Below are 19,635 nucleotides of genomic sequence, written 5' to 3'. Positions count from 1 at the left end.
GGCTTCAATTTAGCTTTTGTAAATAAGCTTTAGGATTAGCATGAGCTTTTTAGTCGCTAGTTAGCATTCTGTAAGCACAAAGCAAGAATTAGGCGGATTAGTTCTGTTTTCTACAACGTGGATCTCATTTTATTTTATAGTTTTGGCATCATTTTATCTCAATTAAACATCAAAACACTGTACTCACAAGTTAATAGCTAAATCCCAGGAAACTCTGAGGATCAGACGTGATGGAAACAACCCCACAGGCTAGCTGATTTTATTTTGGAGATAAAACAAATGCATCCATTACAGTTTACAGACCAACAATGTCATGCAAATAAGAGATTATTATCGACACTTCAGGTGAGCACAAGTTCAGTTTAACATCTAAAAAAAGAGTTTAGCTCATCTGGATAAACTGGCTGGTTTAACCCTCATGAAAAGCTAACAGCTTTGAAAAGCACATTCTTTTGAGAAAAAATCGCCAAAATGACACATTTAATCACAGTCAGAAACTGTAAAAAAAACCCAATGTAGTGGGTCACTGGTAGACTAACATTGGCGCAAAGTGAGCCACTTTGTAGAGTAATGATTTACATTAAAATCCAATCATCCAAAAGGAGCCACCAGTCACGTCAAAGGTCTGGAGAAGGTGGCTATTTGCCGTTTCCATGGTTTCGTTCACCGCTATGTAGAGACTGATAAAGTCCACAGAAAGTAAAGCATAGGATCATAACTCATTCCTTCCTTCCTTCCTTACTACTAATAAGCAATAATTCTGAGGTTATTGAGGGAAAACTATTAGTTAATGACTTACTGGTTGTATAATAAGGCCATGCAGAATAAGGCATTAATAACTACTTAATAATGACTAATTAAGAGCCAATATGTTACTTATTTGCATGCTAATGAGCAACTAATTAATGTTGAATATGTGTTCCCTAATCTAAAGTGTTACCATATTTTCATATTCGCATCATTGTTATTATCCAGTCCTCATCTTTACAGCAGTAACTGAAATATTACATTTATACCTTGGTTGTTTTTCTTTCTATATTCTTTTGCAGCACATAATTCAGAGCTTTTTCTTTAATTATCGCGGCTTATAGACTTATCAAAACCTTCTGCTCAGACTTCACACAGATCATTTATAGGCTACTTTTTTCAAGGTTTGGTACAGTTCTTCTCTTTAAACTAACTTTCAGTTAAACCTCTGAAGTCCAGGAGATTTTGGTTCAAATTTGTCAACTTCCTATGCATTAATTTCTGTTTCTATTTAGCATTTTTCAGTCCGTCCTTACATCACATGCATGGCCCATTTTTCTAGACACAAGTTTGGCTATCAGTGAGATTTTTCATTTTTTTTAAAATTACATACAAGTATAAAGCTGCCAGAAACCAAAAATACAAACAAAGGACATATGTTTCTATGGAAATGTACCATTTTTTCCCACTATTTTTACACACAAAAACAGCAGAAAACAATGAAATAAATAAATAACTATAAAAACGTCAACAATATGTCTATTTGCATGTAAATTAAAAATAGCAATAGTTTAGTACAAGGACAATTCACATTTTAAAAATGGTCTAGAAACATAAATGGCATACTGTGTAAAAAGCCCCTATGATGTACTTTCAACTGGCTTTCTCAGCTTGTCTACATATGATATATAAATAAAGTTATCACTGTAAATAAAACATGCTCAGTGTATTTTCAATAAATAGACGGACTCCAAAAGGTAAAGAGATGTATGTCTACTTGAGCAGGATCAACATTGAATGTTTTGTTTAATGTGTTTTTGAGATTTGGTTTAAATAGATTCAGAGTTCGACATGTCCCCGAAAGGTTGTCGTTAATACAGACGTGTTTGACAAAAACAAAGAGGAATTTCTTCTCAAACTGTGATCACAGACGTGTGTCCTTTTTTAAATAATGTAGGAAACAGAAAGGAAACAGTGTGTGTGTCTGTGTGTGTCTGTGTGTGTCTGTGTGTTTGTGTGTGTGTGTGTGTGCGTGTGTGTGTGTGTTGTCCGGGTCACTTCCTCCTGCAGACTGAGGAGGAAAAGTGTTGGCGGTGGAAATCCCGAAAACGTTTCATGCCAACAACATGTTTTAACACCTGGACGGTTCATTGAGGACAAAGGAGACACAAATCAAAGTTATTGTTAAGTTTTGTTATCAGTTTAACAGTTTAAGGACTCATAAATCTATCAGCTAATAAAAACATGCACAGCTTCAGCACAAAGTCAAGTTTTTTTAAGATGCCAACTGCACGGAAAGTTTGCCAGGCTATGACTTTCTGTAATAAAAATAAATAAATAAAAAAGAATAATAGTAAAATGATACGATAAAATAATTAGGAATAAAATAAAAAATAATATGAATAATAATACAAGATAAAATAATTATTTATTATTAAATAAATGATCGTAATTAAATAAATAATTATATTTAAAAAAATAATAAAATAATTAAACAAGTTATCATAATAAAATAAGAATAAAATAAACATCATTGTAAAATAATAACATAAGTGCTTTACAAAGACAAAAAAACAGTTAAATAGGAACATCAGAGTAGAATTGAGTCAATAATAATCATTACAATAGAAACAAAATAATTTTTTAAAATGGTAAAAACCAGTAAAGCAATTCTTAAAAAGTGGGTTTTTAAGAGAGATTAGAAGAAGAGACGGAGCTAAACTGACTGAAACAGTTTTTGCAGCCTAATTTAGTTCCAGTGTGTTCTATGCTGCATTTATACTGCTGTTTGTGCAATGCAATCTGAACACACACATGAACAATGACTGCTTCATCCTGCAGCCACATGAACAGGTGCAATCAATGCTCTACACACACACTACACTGATTGTTGCCTCTTCCTGTCGGGAAATGTGAACGAAACGTCAAAGTGAACACTGTACATGACTGAACTGAAACAAACTCTCACACTGAACCCTATAAACCACGAATTAAAGATGCAAATGAGGTGGAAAAATGTTTCAAAAGAGACGTCAGATAAGTAAAACAATGTAAAATGCAAATCTATCATCTGGAAGTTAAAAACAACAATGTTTTTGCAACTAATTGCATTCACTTTTATATTGTTTTATCGTTTTTCTCTGTCATCAAACTTCTCGAATTTCAAGCAGAGACATGAGTAATCAGTTTAACTGGAGAAACTCTCTGCTTCTCTCTCGCTCTCTCTCTCTCTCTCTCTCTCTCTCTCTCTCTCTCTCTGCAGAATAAACTTTGCAGGAATTCAAAAGCTGAAAAAAAGAAAAGAAAAAAGGACAGAAAGCAGTGGAGCATTTGGCATTCAGGCTGTTTTCAATTTTCTATCTGCTGAGAGGCACTTTTCTGTTTTTGGATACGAGGAATGTAGCTGTTAGTTTGCTGCACTCACTTCTCGTGTGTGTGTGTGTGTGTGTGTCTGTGTGTGTGTGTGTGTGTGTGTGCGTGTGTGTGCGTGTGCATGTGCGTGTGCATGTTTTGTTAGAAGAGGAATGCTCCCTCTTTCTGTGATGACCAGTGACAGATGCCCTGCTGCAGGCAGGACCAACATCTGTGTGTGTTCATGCCACCGGCCTCCAAGAGTCTGTACAGAAATGGGCTCCAGTGTGTGTGTGTGTGTGTGTGTGTGTGTGTGTTTGTGTGTGTTTGTGTGCCAAAATACCCACAAGAAAATTGTGGGATGCGTGGGAGCTGGGGCACCACTCATAGAAGTAGAAGAGAGAATGCAGTGTCTTTCTGTTTTTTTAATGCCAGCACTCAAAAGTTTTTACTTGAATAAAAGTGAGTAGGGTCACAGAATAAAAGGCTCCTTTCAAAATATTTAACATTATCACAAAGGTTTTCATAAAGAACTGAACGTTACGTCTGAATTTTAGTTTCAACTTTTTTATTTATCGGTCTGAAATCAACTTGTCCTTTGTAACTTTTTACTGGCCCTTTAACAAACTGTTTTGATTTATTAGCAGTTATCACATAACAACAAAACGTGAAGATAACTGTCATGTGCAGAATACATAGTTGGAGTTTCTGCATCATCTCCACCACCCAGCTACCCTCCTGTGTGTGGGATAATTACAATGTTTATTAATGCTACAGCTCAAAAACTTTCTTTCTTTACCCATTGCCATTTTCTCACGAGTGCCCGATCAGTTCTACACATGAGGAACTGAAAAGTAAGCGAGATTGCTCACTCATCAGCTCAAGAAAAAGCAATGTGTGTCAATATTTTTCTAGCATGATGTGGCATTCAATCTGTCTCATTGTTGAACCCTGATCCAGTAGGGAATATTTAATGTAACAAATGGAAAGTCCCCATGTTAGCAACTGTAATAAGTCATGTGAGGCCTGTTGGATATGTTTCGGGCGAGCTTTTTCCTCAATTTTAATGTCCTCTTCAGTCACAATACCCTGCTGACATTTATATTTCAGAAGTATCATCCATCCATCCATTTTCCTCCGCTTATACGGGGCCGGGTCGCGGGGGCAGCAGGCTAAGCAGGGCATTCCAAGTGTCTATTCCCCAGCCACAACGTCCAGCTCCTCCTGGGGGACCCCGAGGCATTCCCAGGCCAGGAGAGAGATATAATCCCTCCACCGTTCTGGGTCTTCCCCGGGGCCTCCTACCAGTTGGACTTGCCCGGAACACCTCTAACAGGAGGCGCCCGGGAGGATCCTTACCAGATGCCCAAACCACCTCAGCTGGCTCAGAAGTATTATTCCTCCAAGAATCGCCACCTTATCGTGGTGGAGTGGTTGGTGCTGCAGTGATCCTGGGAGCTGTGTTGTCGGGAGCAATAGCTCCTGATAGGGTCTCCCAAGGCAAAGTGGTCCCAGGGGAGGGGCCAGACTAAGAGCTAAGAGCCCCAGGGCATAGGAGTCGGGTGCATTGTGAGCCGGGCAGCAGGCGAAGGCGGGTACCTGGGCGTGCTGACCCCTGGCTTCAGTGGCTATTTCAGAAGTATTATTCCTGAAATGATTTCCTTTGGAATTCTTTCTGACATCATTGAAAACCCCAAATTGACATGACGGGTGCAAAGCTTGACAGGCCTCGCAAGTATAGTGAAGGGTTGACTTTTAGCCTTCAATATTATATTGGTAATGATATTCCTGATTCTGTGTGGTGAGTAATTAAGTACATTTCATTTTGTAAAGTCCAATTTTAAGAAGAAGATAACTTTATTAATCCCACAATGGGGAAATTCAACCTCTGCATTTAACCCATCCTTTTTACACACAAGTGAACACACCATGCAAGGAGCAGTGGGCAGCACATTACTGCGCCCAGGGAGCTGTGGAGGGGGGTTAGGTGCCTTGCTCAAGGGCACTTCAGTCCTAGACCTGTCAGTACCGGGATTCGAACCGACTCTCCCGTTACAAGCCCGATTCCTAACATCTAGGCCACGGACTGCCCTTAAGGACTTAAGATACTTTACATGTTATGCTTTGCTACATTTACCAGGAAACGTTATTGCACTTGTCAGAAAACACCAATAATGTAGTAAAGTAAACTGTCAAATGTAATCTGGTTGGGTTTATCTAACTGTGTCCACACTGAGTCGTGTTTTGTTTGCATATTTGAAGTGATACTTTATCTCAGTTGGTTATAAAGACGGCCTGTCCTCCCCGGTCCACCTCTCTCTATCCGTCTTCCTCCTCTTTTCTCTCCACTGTTTCTATTTCCAGCCGTCATCTTTTATTTCTGAATTATCTCGCATCATCCCCGTCTGGCCCTTGAGAGTCTGATTTCAGTCTCTGTGATGGACGACCTTTCTGCAGCAGTGGGGAAAAGCTTTGAATGGCCGGGCGCGGCGCAGCGACGCTCCGCGATTATTGATGTGGTGTAATTGTCTTCTTCTGAGCGGTGTAATTCTATCGCCGTCTATTCAGGATGAATGCCCGGGCACTTATGAATAAAAATGTGGGATGAAACAGAAAGCTCAGCCCCCCTTTTTCATGCTGGATGGAGAAATGAATACTGACATGAATACTGTCCATGAATATTGGCCTTTAATTTTATGTATCTAAGAAAAGTTGAGTCAGTCATTCCTCATCTGTCACAATCAGAAGCAGCTTGACTTGTATAATCAGCTGTCGACATGTCTTACTCAAGGGGACATCCCAACAGCTCAGTGCATCTGAAACAAGACTTGTTATTTGACTATTTTAAAGTGCTGTGTCAGATCTACAGTTCTGATAGTTTAGGTGCTCAGTGGAATCAGTAAGTTAGCTTTGATCTTTTTTGATTAAAAGTATGCAGAATTATCTATTATCAGCTCCTGTTTGCAATGTCCTCATGGGTGTACAGACAACTATCACTGGATTACTTTGGTACTGAAGTAAACTTAAAAACATGATGATTTCCAGGCAAGTTCTGTTGTTATAAGAAGCATCGTTCTTATGATTTCTAAGCAGATTGATGGAAATATATTGGTAGAGATTGTGACATCCTCAAGTTGCTCTAAATCCAAACACCTTATTTGAAAACCTCTATGTAACTGTGAGTCAGTTAATTAGCTTTGCACTGCAACCTAAATCCTGTTTTAGCCTATATTTGTTTACATTTGCCAAATTAGCTTTTAGCAGCTCTTGTTTACATTGTACCCACATATGTACAGTCAACTATCACTGCATGAAAAAACTTAAAAACATGATTTTCAGGCAACTTTCAGACAACCTTTTATGAATTCTTAGCTGATAAATGGAAATATATTGATATAGATCAGGGGTGGCCAACCTGTGGCTCCAGAGCCTCATGTGGCTCTTTAGGCCGCCTGCAGGGGCTCCCTGTGGCTGAGACAAAAAATGATATACATATTTTTACATTAAAATGTTTATTTATCAATGGTGTAGACCAAAAGCTATTTGTATTCCTCAATTGTAAAATTGTATAGCATTTTTACAGCATATAAAAAAAGACATTTAAGTCAACTAAAATGTGCTTCATAGCTTACGAAAGTCTCCGGCCCGCACCTTAACTTTTAAGTTTTGCCAACTTTGAGTTTAGTTTTGAGTTCCCGAGATAGACTAGTTTTCAAAATCATATTAATAAATGATCAATATGACTATTAATAATGTTGGTAGGCTAATTTAGGCTTATTAGGCTGTTTAATTTTCATTTTAGGCTCAATATAAGGTTTGTGGCTCCATTCCGCGATTTTCTCTTTTTTTTGGCCAACAGTGGCTCTTTAGTTAGTAAAGGTTGCCCACCCCTGATATAGATAATGGCATACATACGTCTCACTGGCTCTGAACCTAGGTGTGAAAACCTCTGTCTTAAGTTAGTTTATCCACTGTGTCTTGCAACTTGAATTCTATTTTTTAGCCTGCATTTGTGTAGATTTTGAATTGAAAATAACATTAAACATATGCCAAATTAGCTATTAGCCCCTGCTGTTTGCAAAGTACTCATGGATTTACATAAAACTATTACTGGATAACTTTGGTACTGAATTAAGCTTAAAAATGCATTGGTTGCACAGGACCATCAGTTTTCTAATATTACAAAGATGGTTAATGTGAATATATTATTGGGGATAATAATTGGCCATTAAAAGTATGCTGAATTAGCTATTAGCAGCTCCTGTTTACGATATCCTCATGGATGTACAGACGACTACCACTGGATTACTTCTTCACTAAAGAAAATGATCCAAATGATCTGTTAGCAGCTCCTGGTTAATACTAGTACTCTGGAACTGAAGAACTGAATAGTTCTGAGGCAAGTTCTTGAGGTATCTTTGTGATTTCTAAGTGGATTATTGGAAATATATTTGCAATGAACATAGAAAATAATGACATCCTTGTGTCACATTGACTCTAAACATAAGTCTGTTTCATGGCAAGAAAAGTTTTTCTGAAAGCTCATTTATTTTGCCAGTTCATGTGTTGATAACTGCTGTTTTCAGTCTTAACACCCAGTAATAAAACTTGACTTGACCCAAAAGAAAAAACTTTTGACCTGATGAATTCGGGGGAAAACAGAGACATAAAATACTTTTCTCCATCTTGGTTTGATTCTGACTCAAAGCGGTCCTGAAGGAGTCATCTTCACTGATGATAGACTTAAGCCTCTCTGCCGCAAATAATGGTGCATATGGTCATTAGCATGTCAGCAGGCCTAAAGTTAGCATGCTAACTGACAGACTTTTATCCCTCATACTTCAGACTGAACTCTGAACTGTCGGTCACTCAGAGTTCCCATGAATCAATGACGCGTTTCAGGACTAAGGAGCTATAAAAACCAGCTGTCTCTGCCCTCTCCTTGTGTTTTTCAGAATGGATTAGCTAAATGACGGAGTATGTAACAGTTGCAGTGTGTGTGTGTGTGTGTGTGTTGTTGGTTGAATACAGCTCTCTTTGTACTTTGTAGTGTTTGTGAGTATCTATGACTACCTCATCAACACACCAAACTACAGACACACACACACACACACACACACACAGAGGGCATTGTCCATCACATTGCATACAGGACACACAACCTACAGTAGGAAGGAGCATACACACACACACACACACACACACACACACACACACACACACACACACACACACACACACACACACACACAGAGCCACACACATGGACTTTGAACTTCATGTCCTGAGAAACATGCAAACAGGCGTCTCCTGTTCGGATGCTGGATGACAGTTTTACAGCTAATTCTGCCTAAAGACACCTCCTGAGCACACACACACACACACACACACACACACACACACACACATTGCTGTGGATGGCATTCAGTCATGCATTCCAGGCATATGAACAGCAGCGCTGGCAGTGGGACCCTCAGCTGTGCCTGAAGGTCACCATGAACACACACACATTGTCACACACACTGCCACACACACTGCAGAAAACAAGACAACACACACACACAGACACATACAGTTGGTTTTCATTAATGTAACTGGGACAGTGTTCATGTCCCTCTTGTATATTGATTCATATTTAATGTGTTTGTTCAGGGGCTGAAACCTTGCAAAACAGCTTATTGTGCGTGTGTGTGTGTGTGTGTGTGTGTGTGTGTGTGGTCTAGAACAATACAGCACCAGGACACACACACACTGTTCCCACATTATATTGAACAAACAGGGCTTCAGATGTATCTAACACAAATATTTGAGTGGTGTCTGTCGGCTCTAACTGAGTCCTGAACTCGTTTTCTTGGGAACGCGGCCGCTGTTTGTGGATCTGAAACCCTCTAATGACCCTTTTTTTGCCCACAGGTACTTTTCCAGGAACATTTTTGAAAAAAAGGAACACTTGACCAAACTAAACAGGATGTGTAATGTCGCAATGGAGTCTGTTTGTTAGCTACGGGCTGCGTCTTGAATGTTGTTTTGTAGTCTTTAGTTCATATGATTTTGTACAAACAGTAGTGCAATGGAATTCATGCATATTCCATGAAATTTTGACCAGAGAAGAAGCAACTTAACCCTCTGAACCCAACCATCCCAACAATTATACATGTATGTTTTCTAGAGCTACAACAATTATTTGATTAATCAAACAATAATTGATTGTTAAATTAATCGTCAACTATTTTGATAATCGAATATTTGGTTGAGTTGTTTTTTAAAGACAATAAGTCCAAATTCTCTGATTTCAACTTCTTCAATGACAATATTTCTGGTTTCTGTGTTCCTTTATGACAATAAACTGAATATCTCTTTGGTTTTGTGGACAAAACAAGAGATTTGAGGACGTCATCTTGTCGTTTGGGAAACACTGATTGATATTTTTCAACATTTTATTGACGAAACAACTCGATGAATCATTTAAATAATCGACAGATTAATCGATAATGAAAATAATCGTTAGTTGCAGCCCCAATGATTTCTTTCAAATATTGCTCAAATTGACTGTGTGTGTGTGTGTGTGTGTGTGTGTGTGTGTGTGTGACCAGCTGTCTGAGGTTTATTTAGCTGCCACTCTGCTGCTTCTCATGACCTGAAGACGCCTCATATGTGACCTGTTGCACCCTGTGTGTTAAATATGGTTCATGGCCGAGTGTCAATTAACTAAATAAACATCTCGTCTGACATTCATCTTCTTCATTCTCAGCATAATTACGAATCAATTAAATATCCACCTCTATATATTGGTTAGAATCTCTCGTTTGTGTGTGTTTCTTCTATCTTTGTAAAGTGTGTGTCCCTGAAGACGTGCTGCTGTCCCTGTGTGTATATATGTGTGACCCTCAGCCTCCTCCTGCTTTATAGTTCAGCTCTTTGGTCTTTTTTTAGGCGGGTAAACGTAGACTGGGGCCTCCTGAGAGCTGACCCTCCAGCTGACCTCTGACACACTAAACACACTCGCTGCTGCAGGAGCCGCTTTACTCAGCCTGCTTTACACCCACCACATCTTCACTTTTCTCTCCATTTTCTCTTTCATTTCTGCACATAAGACCACCCGCCAATCAAACACACCCAAACAAACAAATTATGTAAGTACACTGTAGAAAATGTCTGTAGTTTTTACGGTGAAAAACTGCTAAACCATGACAGTAAAAGACCGTAAAATGATAAATGGGTTAATTCAGTTTCAGTAACAATGAAACACCGTGAATGTATATATCAGCCAAAACAGTATTTTTTACATTTTTTGAAAAATACATTACTCCACTGTAAAATACACTGGCACCGTGTTTGTAACAAAACTATACTGTAATATATATACAAGCCATCAGTGTATTTTCTGCATTTATTTTTTGTAAAAATACTTTTTCTCACTGTTAAATGTACTAAACATTAGCCTGGGTATACCCATACTGCCTTGCATGCTCGCTTTCATTTCGCACCTGCATGCAAAAAACTGGATCTAAGGACGTTTCTTAGCCCTGTTTTAGGGATCCAATCACAGAGCGGGGAGGGACGGCAAGATGATGACGCGTACTATTGGACAGATGGAAGCTTGTAGTTTTGTAGTTTTCTTACAGATCCAACATGGCTGCAGCAGACGCGAAACTCTCTTTCGATCTAGCTGACGGTGTTTTAAATAGTTTAGAGCGAAAGTTGATTTTAAAAGAAGCGGAGCCGCCGAGAGACCTGCAGCAGCTTGTTTATTGCCCATAAAATCAGTGGATGTGTGTGGCTGAATGACATGAGGGGGAATAAGGCGTAAAAATAAATAATCTTGCAGAAAGCGAGAACTGGAGAAGCAAAGCAGCAAGCAACACACACACACACACACACACACACACACACACACACACACACACATACACCAACACTGCTGGTAGACTGTGAGCAGCCACAGTCAGAACATGCTGCAGAAAAACAGAAGCAGAATTGAGCATTTTAGTCTCAAAGTAGAGATGGGCTGGTCTGGCTATGTAAACATCAATTTCTGTCGCTCTACATATGTCATCTGGTATTACTGATATGATTGGCTAAGAGCTACCTACAGACGCTTTTGATAGACATTCGTAGCGCCCAATAAACGGCTCTGGAGGATCGTAAACCACGCTTCCTCTACGGAAAAATGAATTGCTGGTGTCCAGACTAATCTCATTTGTGATTAGTCTGCCGTTAGCCAGGCTAACTAAACTACATATCTCTAACAAAAATATACTGTAATATTTAATGGTAAAATCTTTTAAAAGCATTTATAGAGTATTTTCTTGTCAATTATATGGCAAAACAGTGTTTCTTTTGATGGGAAGCTTTTTTATTTATACGGTAAAAAATAGAATTAAAAATGGCAATCTTGAACGTGAAATGAACAGTGCTAATATCTTCCTACCATAATATTTTAAAAAGTTCTACCATATTTATCATGGTAAAGTTCTGGCATCTGCCATTTTTTTACCGTAAAAACAACAGGTTCTTTTTTTACAGTGTACTTTATGTTCCTCCACATGTTAAACTTTATGGTTAACGCTCAGCGTTGATTCAGTTACTTATTGAAGAGATGACACATAAACTTGTGTTGGATTGGATGTGAGAGTGTTTGGAAGCTTGTACTTCATTTTTATTTCAGGTTTTCAGTCGATGCTCTGATTCAAAATGACTCTCAGTGAGCAGGAAACAGGCTCAGTGACTGTTGATGGACACAGCTGGTTGCTGGGGGAGTTGAACCTGAGACCTTCTGACTGCAGGATCAGTTCTGCTGCTTTGGGCCGCCCGTGTTTTTTTCCTGCAGAATAACAAGCTGAGCATTTGTTTTATTCATTCAGAGAGTGATTGAAATGGAGCAGAGGGTGTATGGTCTGTTTGAGGCTGAACCTTGAAAAATCTCTCACTTTACTGTCTGTGTGCTCTTTTTTAGTATTTTAGACATTAGAGACTGGCTGATATGGGAGTTTTGAGACTAATGATTTTAGACAGGAAAGAATTTTTGAGCTGGGAAGAAAATCAACCTTTTCTTTGTGGAGAAGAGCAGGAAGTTACTATGCAAAGGTCCTCAGAATGCTTATTTCTTAAATAAAAGATGTATTACATCAATAACCAATTATAGCAATAAATATGTAGCAAAGATACTGTATCTTCAGTGTCAATTGCTGACCATTGAAATATATAAATAAATAAATAAATAAATAAATACATAAAAAGAATAGTACTGTTTCTTTAATGACAGTAAGTACATTTAATTTAAGAATAAATACAATTAAATAAAACAACTAAATGGTACGGTATTGACCTTAACATTAAAGTGCATTTAAACAAATAATAATAAAAAAAATATATATATCTAAACAGTACGGTATATTTAGCAACAGTAAAGTGCTGACCATTTAAATAAGAATTTATTTAATAGCTAAATAGTACTTTCTTCCATAATGGTAAAGTCATTTAGATAAATAATAATAAAAAATAGATGGAATAAATAAATAGATAAACAGTACTGTATCTTTACAACAGGAAAGTGATGACCATTTAAATAAAAATAAATTAAATGGTTCAATAGTACTGTATCTTCTGTGATGGTAAAGTGCATTTCAATAAAAAATAAATAAAAATAATATAAATATCTTGGTGGCACTATATATTTAGTAAAGTGACATACTTTTAAATAAGGAATTAATAAAAAATATAATAAATCGGTTAATGGTACTGTAACTTCAGCAACAGTAAAGAATTAAATAGTTCAATAGTGCTGTATCATCTGTGACAGTAAAGTGCCGACCATTTGAATAAATAATAAATAAAAATAATATAAATAGCTTTATAGTTCTGTATCTTAAGTGCAGAAAGGTTTCTACCATTTGAATAAACATTAATAAATAAATAAATAAATATTACCGATCTATGGAAGCTTCCGAAAACAGCACTTTAATACTTGAAATAATCTGGCATTTAAAGGAGGAACATGAGCAGAAACCAGCAGACAAACCCTGACTTTTTTTTTTACAGACAGCATCTCTTCTGACTGAGTTTAACTGGAGCTGTCGAGCTCTTTAACCTCATAATATGGTTTGTTAGTTCTTGATTCAATTTGACAATTAGGGGTGATTTTCCAATCGCCGCTCTCTCCGTGGGCTGGATGAGCGCCAGGCTTTTTGTCCCGAGTATTTACCAGAACTGCTCCTCCATCCAGTCGTCTGTCTTCATCTTTTGTCTGCTTCTGAAACCGGTCCAGACACTTTCAGAGAAGCCTCTCGCTGTCGCTTCTCATAATGTAACTGTGGACTGGAAATGATTTGCAGACGTCTCAAATGGTTGACAGGAAAACAAGTCGAAGGAGTGAGGGCTGAAACTCTGACTAACTCCAACGGACACAGGAGAGTTTCTTTTCCAATGCAAACTAAAAACCTGCAAAACAGAAACAAATATTGCAAAGACTGCTCTGCAGGAAAGCCTTAATTAAAACCATGCATGGTAACACTTTAGATTAGGGAACACACATTCAACATTAATTAGTTGCTTATTAGTATGCAAATAAGTAACATATTGGCTCTTAATTAGTCATTATTAAGTAGTTATTAATGCCTTATTCTGCATGGCCTTATTATAAAACCAGTAAGACATTAACTAAGAGTTTTCCCTCAATAACCTCAGAATTATTGCTTATTCGTAGTAAGTAAGGGAGTTGTTGTATATGAGTTATGATCCTAATATGCTTTACTTTGTATGGACTTTATAAGTCTCTACATAACGGTGAACGAAACCATGGAAACGGCAAATAGCCACCTTCTCCAGACCTTTGACATGACTGGTAGACTAACATTGGTGCAAAGTGAGCCACTTTGTAGAGTAATGATTGACATCACAATCTACCAATCCTCATCCAATCATCCAAAAGGAGCCACCAGTCACGTCAAAGGTCTGGAGAAGGTGGCTATTTGCCGTTTCCATGGTTTTGTTCACTGCTATGTAGAGACTTATAAATTCCACACAAAGTAAAGCATATTAAGATCATAACTCATATACAACAACTTCCTTACTTACTGCTAATAAGCAATAATTCTGAGGTTATTGAGGGAAAACTCTTAGTTAATGTCTTACTGGTTGTATAATAAGGCCATGCAGAATAAGGCATTAATAACTACTTAATAATGACTAATTAAGTTACTTATTTGCATGCTAATTAGCAACTAATTAATGTTGAATATGTGTTCCCTGATATAAAGTGTTAGCCAATTCATTTGTCATTCACCTGAAAACTGAAACTGAAACAAAAGTGGATTTATGTAGTTAAAGACACACACACACACACACACACACACACACACACACACACACACCTTTTAAGAGGATTAGCTGAATCACTCTCGGGGGGTGGCGGGGTCGAGGGCTCTTGTTCTGCACCGACAGGTCAACAGCATCGTTGACCCTGTAAATCTGGGCAATTAGACCAATCGCAGCACAGCTAACGGAGGCTAACAGGTCGATATTGATACTGAATATTTATGCAGTTTTATGGATGCTTTCAAGACTGAACATACATTTATAGTGCAGCTGTGTTGGAGCCTGACTGCCTGCAGATATTTCAGGATTGTATTATAGTTTTATAGGGAACAGATAGGGACTTATTGTATGATATAGGACATGATAATTTGATATCTCCCGTTGTGTTTCCTGCAGATTTGTTTACTTAACAACATCAACAACACTTTATCCAACATGGTGTTGGACAAACAGCAGGTTTTACAGAGTATTATAAGACCTGGGTGCAGCACGTTTTCACAGAGAACAGAAATAAAACAATTTCTGCTCTCCTCTTTTATTTATTGAGGAGATTTTCATATTTTTTTCACATTCATACGTGAATATTCTTAAGAGTTAAAAGTGAATTGCTCTTTGAAAGAAGCTTATGATATTATCATTATAATGTCAGTGGCATTAACTACAATAAAATGACAAAAATATCCTTTATTGCAATAATTTCTGCAACAATATGTCATCTAATAAAAATAGTTATTGTGACGCCTACTAATATGGGTAAAAAGATTTTGGAAATGTTTGATTTAAATAGCTGAATTTTACTCTTAAAATGCCATATGAACCTGTAAAAACGTAATAAAAGTTTATTTAATAGAATATTATGAGTGTACAAGATGCAGATGATAAAACAATCAAGAAAATAACCTGTTACGTTAATAAAAAATGCATTAAAGTGAGAGTGTTGTGCCTTCAGGGCCTTTGTGTTGCAGAAACATAAAGAAGCTTTACAGCTGCTCTCGTCTCCAGCGTCTCCCAGCAGCAGCAGCAGCGTCCGGCCCTCATTACATCCTCTACTGCAGAACATTATTGCCAGCTTTATCTTCATCCCCTTCATAAACACTCTCGCTGACTCCATTTGTCATCCACGTTTGCTCTCGTTTTAAGCAAATTGGCTGCTGCGGTCTCTGGACATCACAGAGTTCATTAGCAGAATAGATGTTTTTCTCTCTCTTCAGATTTTTCTTGAATTTCAGCTTTTTTACAACCTGGGAGTTACTCTCAGAATGGTATATTATTTTATCTCTATATGATGTTTATATATATATATATTTCAACTAGGGTTGTTTAATGTATCGATACTCAAAAAAGTATCAATACTAAAACGTTGTATCCGGATACGATACTCATTTTCAAAAGTATCGATGAAAAGTGTTATTTTCACAGAATGAAGCAGAGAAAAGTCGACTCATCAAGCTTGCCTAATATTGTGCACAGCATTGCATTTATTGTATTTATTTATTTTTTGCACTATCTGAGACCTGAAGCTTGTTGTCATAGTTGCAGTTTCTTTTTGCACAACTGCTCTTTATTATAAATATTTAACCTGTGGTTCTGTTCATTTTAACATGTTGCATTTTTCTTGTTGTTAAAAATATTTCTGTAAAATTTTGGGGTCTTTGTTTTTATCCTGGTGGTATCAAAAATGGTATCGAGTTGAAAATTTTAGTATGGTGACAACCCTAATTTCAACTCTGCAACAGAGGTCGAAAGTTAGCGTGGAAATATTAAAATAATGGTAATTTGTTCTCTGTTCTGGCTGCTGAAGTTTCATCCGTGTGGTGTTTTTTTTTAAACATTATTAAATCAGTGTTTTAATCTCTAAGGTTTCTCTAGTTAATTTTTTTAAAACTAGTTTAAACTTGTTAAACTAATCGTAAAGTATCTGTTTGTGAAAGTAAGAGGAGCCAGTGTCCCTGTAGATCAGGTTTCTGGCTCCTTACACCAAATATCCAAATATTATAAGTGTTTTCTTTGGACTGAAGCGACCACTAAACAAATTTAAAATGGAATGTAAACAGAAGAGTGGCAACGCTCTGAAATAATCATTCATTAGTTTATTATAAACATGTATTAGTGGCCTGATGTTGGCTGTCTCTGTCCTAATGAGCAGCTCAGACAGATGTGAGGACACAGCTGTTTAAGAAAAGAAAAAACAACTTAATGCTGACTCAAACACTGAACTGCTGGTGAAAACATATTATGCTATGAGATCATAATGATCCACATAGGGCTGCTCCTGAACACAGATTTTCCTAGTTGAAGCAGTTAGCTCATAAGTAGTTGTTGTACATTTATGGTATTAATTTAGATATTTTTTGAGCATCACAAAATAATTCTAAAGCCACAAAAACTGGACTCCACGACCAACCTGTTTCAAACGTTATCACAGGATTGAATGGACGTTATCAGCTGTTATTGTTCTCATATGTTTGATCCACCTTCTAGCAGGTGCAGTAGGTTGTTTTCAGCCCATTAAATGGCCATGGCATTTAGTTAAAACACAACAGTTTGTTATGCTTACACTAGAAAACTACTTCTCTAAGGTCAGGGCAGAAACCTCCCACTAAGGCAGGGGTAGGCAACCTGCGGCTCCGGAGCCGCATGTGGCTCTTCAGGCCATCTGCAGTGGCTCCCTGTGGCTGTGACAAAAAAAATGTAAATTTTCATTTTCATTTATCATTGGCGTAGGCCCAAATCAATTGTATTATTCAATTGTAAAAATGTTAAGCTTATATACGGCAATAAAGCATTTCTTTTTAACATACAGTCATGGAAAAAATCATTAGACCACCCTTGTTTTCTTCAGTTTCTTCTTCATTTTAATACCTGGTACAACTAAAGGTAAATTTCTTTGGACAAATATAATGATAACAAGAAAGATATATCATAAGAGATTCATTTAAGAGCTGATATATAGACATTTTTCATGCTTTCTTGATAATTACCAAAATCATTATCAAGAAAATCCATGGAAAATGTCTAGATATCAGCTCTTCATTATTCAATGGTCTAATATTTTTTTCCATGACTGTATTAGTCAATGAGAATGTGCATCAAAGCTTACAAAAATCTTAAAAAGCCTTAACCTATACATTTTGCCAACTTCAAGTCTAGTTTTGAGACTAGCTTTCGATTACAAACTCCAAAATCATATTAATATATGCTATTTTTGACAAATGAGTCATGTTGGTAGACTAATTTAGACTTAGTAGGCTATTTTATTTTCATTCAAAATAAGGTTTGCGGCTCAATTCCGACATTTTTTTTCTTATTTTGGCCAACAATGGCTCTTTAGGTAGGTTGCCGACCCCTGCACTAAGGTGTTATAAAAGAGTTTAACCCTTTGATGCACAACATGGGTCTAAAGTGAAATACAAGTTTATCCAACTTTAGGTCATCAAGCTTTATTTATTTTGTCACACACATTCTGCACAGAATAAAATCAGCTGAGGTAGAGTAAATTAGATTTTAAAAATGAGCTGAAGTGGAACAGTACAATGCAAATGAAAGTGTCGCAGAGGAACCAGTGGTTGGTTTTCTGTCCATTTCATTCCTCAGCTCTTTTTATTCCAGCTGAATCTTTGTCCCACTCCAGCCTGCCTTATTAAATCTGTGCCATGCTAACACCAGGTCACAGCTCAGCGTCCAGCACCTCTGGGATTGCTTCTTCTTTTCCATTCATCCCGACATTTAAACGGCAGCAGAGACATCCTGGTGTCTAACAGGGTGACAGTGGTAGTGAGACGAGACTTCCCTGCAGGCGACAGGAACGAGAATTTGCAACTGTAAAGAAGTATTTCCACTGTGTCCCGACACTGACAGCTCAGTTTTGACTTCTCATTGCTTGATTGGTGCTCGTTGTGTAACAGAATATGTGGCTGCAGGGCGAAGGGATCCTGACTGACGGTTGGCAGGCGCCGTCATTAAGACGTTTTCTATGTAAATCCTTCTCGCCGGGCTGTAAGCAAAGCGCTGGATCTCTGGATTCATTTTTGCATGTGCAGTCAGACGTCCTGCAGGTTTTGGATGGCAGCGTTGCTCTGAGCTTAGAGAAGCTGGACTGCACATTGAAAAGGGTCACAGGTTCAATCCCCGGTGCAATAAACCCTCCAGCCTCATTCATTACCAGCCAGACTGAGCAGCAGCATCGGCTGCCCAGATAACACACATCACTTTTCACTCCGCGCACTGTAAAAAATGTTTGTAGAAATTACAGTAGAACAGTCAATTTGCATGAGAAATGAGGCGTTAAATAAAAAATTGCATATTACCGTAGTAGACACTTTAAAATACCGTAAAACAAGGATTAGTACAAAACTTTTGAAAAACTTTTGAAAACACAGTTTTACTGTAAAAATATATTTTTTTATGTAAAATTAATGGAGGAATTCCATATTGTCACAACACAATTTCCCCCAAAACAAAGGGGCTTTTCAGTCTTAATTACAGTTTTTGCTCATATTTACATTTAAATTTACGGTAGAAAACCCACTTACTGTAATTTTTACGGTGAAGAACAGTTTTTTTAACAGTGTAGCTTCAATAAATAATTATGTTTTTAACTTTTTTTATCGTAAGGATTGTCAATGAGCAGTTTGCTGTAGAAGAGGAAGATCAATAAAATCAGCTAAAGAGAGGCAATGTGATTGGTTGAAACAAGTACAACCCTGATTCCAAAACACTTATAAGGCTGTTATCTAAAATGTAAATGAAACAGAATACGAACATTTGTTCTTGCTCTCAAATATGACCTGCAGGAGCATTTTAAAAATAGTGCCCCAGCTACCTGTGGCAGAAGATTAACACGTTCTTAATGTGTTAAATGTTTTACACTGTAAAAAAACGGCAGCTGTGGTTGCCAGAACTTTACCGTGATAAATACGGTGCAACTGTTTGTAATATTACGGTAAAATGATATTAGCACTGTTGATTTCCTGTTTAAGATTGCCATTTATTCCATATTTT

At 37.4% G+C, this 19,635-nt stretch overlaps 1 protein-coding gene across 1 annotated transcript in view; it reads left to right on the top strand.

The window, feature by feature from the left end:
* LOC131980484 (disco-interacting protein 2 homolog C) overlaps positions 1-19,635 on the top strand; it is a 282,249-nt gene that overhangs the window by 61,258 nt on the left and 201,356 nt on the right. The gene's annotated exons all lie outside the window — the stretch shown is intronic.

Source organism: Centropristis striata, chromosome 11, assembly GCF_030273125.1.
Source record: "Centropristis striata isolate RG_2023a ecotype Rhode Island chromosome 11, C.striata_1.0, whole genome shotgun sequence".
NCBI classification, from domain to species: Eukaryota; Metazoa; Chordata; class Actinopteri; order Perciformes; family Serranidae; genus Centropristis; species Centropristis striata.
This window is presented reverse-complemented; position numbering and strand designations above follow the sequence as displayed.